The sequence below is a fragment of the Prionailurus viverrinus genome, chromosome C1 (assembly GCF_022837055.1).
Source record: "Prionailurus viverrinus isolate Anna chromosome C1, UM_Priviv_1.0, whole genome shotgun sequence".
Classification (NCBI taxonomy): Eukaryota; Metazoa; Chordata; class Mammalia; order Carnivora; family Felidae; genus Prionailurus; species Prionailurus viverrinus.
This window is the reverse complement of record NC_062568.1, coordinates 191,297,065-191,301,892: the sequence shown is the minus strand read 5'-3', so window position 1 is coordinate 191,301,892 and position 4,828 is coordinate 191,297,065.

Sequence of the window (4,828 nt, the reverse complement as noted above, 5' to 3'; positions counted from 1 at the left end):
TTCACTTCCTTCCTGCCCCTCAGACAGGCAGGGGCCGGGTCGTCACCACTGGGGCGGGGCGGCTGGGAAGGGCTACAGGCTGCCTCCAGCACCACAGCTGGCCCTTTGCCAGCCCCGGGGGCTGGGGGTGGGGGGGAACCTCCCTGGGGAGGGCAGGTCCTCGCACCTCCATACGTACCGTTCGGTAGAGCTGGGGTCGGAGCAGACTCACGCCCCGCTTACTGGACGCTCCCCATCGCTCGTGGAAGGCAGCGTTACCATTTTGTAGACGGAGGAACACAGGGCCAGAGAGGTCAAGGCAACCACCCCAAATCGCACAGCAGTCAGTGCTGGTGGCGCGATTCAAACCCAGGTGGGCCTGGCTGCAAACGTAGCTACCGCATAGCGTGCTCCTGGATTAGTTGCTCTCATGCTCACCTCCGTCCTTTGAGGGAGGTCGCATTACCAGCCCTAGTTTACAGATGAAGAAACGGGGGCCCAGAGAGGGGGAGCGACTTGTCCAAGGTCACACGGCCAGCCCACGGAGGAACTGGGATGAAGGGGAGCCGACTGCTCCGAGAGGTGGCCCCTTGGAGCTGGTGTTCTCTTCACTCTACGTCCAGCCTCAGAACGTGTCCTTCCTTAGCTCTGTCTGAACCGGGACAGGAGAATGATTACTGAGCAAAGCCCTCAGTCACACGTCTGGCCCTGGGCTGGGCTCTCCCCACAGCTGGCTCCTTTATGCCTCGTGGCAGTCTGGGAAGCCCTCAGTCAAGCCTCTCTCCGTGGGCCACAGGGACCCCGAGGCTCACATGCCGTCAGGGATTTTTCTCCCCCTCGCTCTTGGGAAGAGTTGGAATTAATAAAGCGTGACTATTAGCAAGCTTCGCCGGCAAGCTAGCGTCCCTACTCCCTTCTCAGGTGACAAGTGACCCCTATTGCAGTAAAGGAAGGGCATACGAGGCACTTGGGAAATCCCTGCCAGCATTCTGCTCTGTGCTGATGCCGAGCTCACTTGCAATGCATAGTTCCCCTGGAGAACTCCTGGGCACCTGCCATGAAGCCCCACCCTCACATGAGGTCCTGGAGTTTGGATTGGCCACCACGGCTGCTCATCATTTCCGCCCCGGGAGAGGTTATAAAAGGTCTCTCTGCTCCTACCCCCGGGCAAGAGTTGCTCCGTTGGACTCACAAAACTTGGCTGGTAGACTTGATCAAACCTTTCTCTGTTTGCCTGTCAGACCAAGGGGGCTCTGCAGGCTTGGGGTTCCTGGGTGACCCAGCCAGTCCCTCCCCTACTTTATTTTCAAGCTTGTTTAGCTGGCGTCACCGTCCTTGCTGGATCAGACGTCACAGAAGGGTGGTGCAGGGTACTTGGTTACGTGCGTGGGCTCCGAGGCTCCCGGGGTTCAATTCCCGGCACCTGCCGGCCACAGAGACAACACAGAGAGAAAAGTCCTGCTTTGCCCAAGAGCAGCAGGACCAGAGTGGCAGGAGATAAAGAAAGCAAGGGCCAGAAGGGCCCCGAGGCCGCGCTGGGGAGCCTGGATTTCATTGTGCTGGGAAACCACTTGAAAATTTAATGCCCTAGCAAATGATAGCCATTAATAACATCATGATTTGATGAAACTAAAGCAGGTGTAGAGCCCGTTCCCAGAGAGAGTGCCAGAACCCACCGCCGGTGTGTGAGACCATTTCGCACGGTACGCGGATGAACACGTTTCATTTTTACGGTGATAAATTCCTTTTAATGTGCATTATAAAAATACACATAACTAGCCCATGAATTTTGTGACTTTCCATTTATGAGAGTAATAGAAAGCCTCTTTTTAAAACAGATGCCTTTAAATAAAAAAGCGGTGGGTCGGCTTAAAGAAAACCATCAAGCCCGCCGCTGGCCAGGAGGCAGGCAGATGTGGCAAACAGCCACGGAGCAGGGTGGGCATCCCTGGTTTGGGAATTCTGGGCCGCGGGAAATCTCATGGTAGCTGTGTGATCTCAGACAAGGCGTTTGATCTCTCTCTGAGTTGTTGTTTCCGCGTCCGCGAACCAGAGGGCAGAGGCTCCACCTTGGAGAAGACGAAATGAGATCACGTGCAAACACGTCTGTCTGCTTCCTCCCTTCCGGGACATGCCTGCTCCCCACCCCCGCCCCCACCCGCAGGGCTGCTGAGAATAGACAAGGTTGGGACTCGAATTCTGGTCCGTCTGCTCCTGGGTCCGGGGCACCACCTCCCTTCCCGAAGCGATGGAGTTCTGATTGATCGTGAGCTCCTTGCTGCCCCCACCACCTGCCGGGCCCTCGGTGGGAGGGGGAGACTCAGTCACTCCCCCACGGGGCGGAAGCCCATTCCTCTTTATTTCCATTCCCTCCAAACCTCCTGAGAGAGGGATGCTTGTTCTGCCAAATATCAGACCTCTCGGCCAAGGCCACTGAGGTAAGCAGACCAAAGATACCCATAGCGCAATCCCTGGATTTAGAGATTTAATCCCACGGTTAAAGGGACTTTGCAGGGGTGACTAAGACCCGAGCTGGGAAGGTTGTCTTGGAATATCCAGGTGAGAGGCCCCAGGTAAACAAAACAGAATCATCAAAGTGTCTCGTGCTCACCATCAAAAATGTAAGCACAAGGGACGCCTGGGTGGCTCAGTCGGTTAAGCGTCAGACTCTTGATTTCCTCTCCGTTCATGACTTCACGGTTCACGAGTTGGAGCCCCACACGGGGCTCTGCTCTAACAGCGCAGAGCCCGCTGGGGATTCTCTCTCCCTCCCTCTCTGCCCCCTCCCCCCCCCCACTCAAAATAAATAAATAAACATTTTTCAGGTAGAGATTGGAGGATGCGGAAGTGCTAACTCCAAAGATGGAGAAAGGAGACGACAGCGAAGGAACACAGACTGCTTCTAGAAGCTGGAAAGGGGCACAGTCTTTTCTCTGTCCAAAGGGAATGCACCCTGCTGACCGCTGACGCCTTCTTCTGATTTTAGCCCGATGACAGCCATGTCGGACTTCTGTCCTCCAGAATGGTAAGGGAATAACTTTGTGTTGTTTACGCTGTGATTTGTTACAGCAGCGACAGGAAAGACATGCTGCCCCTCGGTAGAGTCCACGCTGGGCCCTGGGCCCCTCCAACACTCCACGGAAGCCACAGTCCCCATCCTCACACGTGCAGCCCTTGGCCTCCTCGCTGTGGACCTTGGGCAAGTCACGGGCTTCCCTGAGCCTCGGTTTCCTTTTGCCACATATCCTATAACGATAACGCCCATCTTGCTGTTTGTGCAAACGACCTAAGGAAATGCCCAGGCGGGCGGCAACCCGGCACGTGCCCCTTACGCCTCTTCGGCCCTTTTCCATCACAAACGACAAGGTTTGGGCTTCTCCAGGCTTCTTCCTTTTTTTTTTTTTTTTTTTTTAATTTTTTTTTTCAACGTTTATTTATTTTTGGGACAGAGAGAGACAGAGCATGAACGGGGGAGGGGCAGAGAGAGAGGGAGACACAGAATCGGAAACAGGCTCCAGGCCCTGAGCCATCAGCCCAGAGCCCGACGCGGGGCTCGAACTCACGGACCGCGAGATCGTGACCTGGCTGAAGTCGGACGCTTAACCGACTGCGCCACCCAGGCGCCCCATCTCCAGGCTTCTTCCTAACCTCACCGTAAACTGGTGGAAACCTTGCAGACTTGTGACCTTCCAAAGCCCAGAGAAGAAGAAGGTGTTGCAGATTTCCATAGCAGCAGCCCGGCGGGGACGCACCTGCCACGACGCCGACCTCCTGAGTGTCACTTCTGACAAGGGATCCTCGGGGACTCCCATCTCCTAGCTGGTCACCTTGCGTCCCCAAAACATCCGTACCTCCAGCTGCTTGTCCCGCCTCATGTTCTTTTAGTATATATTTCAACAGACTTCTCGGTTTCCTCAAAGGCAGAGTTGCTTGTGAGCTTTCTTTGTTGGGCCAGAACATCACCGGGACTTCCCTCTTCACCCACAGGCCTGGCGGTAAAAATAAAACCCGCCGCGACTCCTCCAGGTTTCTTATTCAAACAAAGAGCTGGGGAGTCTTGCCCTCTCAGTTAACCCGCAGGGTTCAGGAGGGCCTGGCTCCTAGTCACGACTCAACAGCCGGAGCTACTTTGATAGGATTGTTGCCAGGATTCTTCCTGTCATTAGCTAAGCCCTTTCCCAGCGTGTAACTCAGCTGAGCGTCCCCCAGCCCCAGCCTGGAGAGGAAGGCGGCAAAGAGGTGTCAATCGATCGGCCCCTGGCAGGCCCGGAGGGGGCAGTGGCTGGTGCACGCAGTTGGTCAGCGGCCGAACCAGAATGTGTCCCCCTGCCTGGGGACAGCTGCTTAGGAGGCACGTGAGTGGCGCGGCCCAGGGTAGTTCCGGGGCTCTCTTCCCCAGGGGGCTCCCGCATGCCCTCTGCAGCTCACCCGGGGCCAAGGGACAAGCTTCCTACCCGACCACCAGCCTATAATTCCCCCCTGGCTGCCCTCACCACCCCACTCCCACCTTTGAGATTTGGAGCTGGGACCTGCCGGGCCAAGGCCGGTGGCCTGGAAAATGTGAGAAAACACGCAGTACTCTCTCCCCTCTCTTTCCGCCCAAACCCGCCTGCTGGCCAGGGGCCCGGGGCCTGCACACGCAGCCTCGGGGTACCCCCCGCCACACCCCTGCCCTGCAGAAGGGAGCCAGACCTCGACCTCAGAGGGTCATCCTGGCAAGGACCGCACACAAGCCCGTGACCAGGTGGTCGTCCCGTGGACAGGCGGAGCCCCTGAGGTGGTCTGGCCAACACGGGGCCGAGGAGGCTGCTCTCAGCCAAGGAGATCAAAGGTCACTGACTGCACCCAG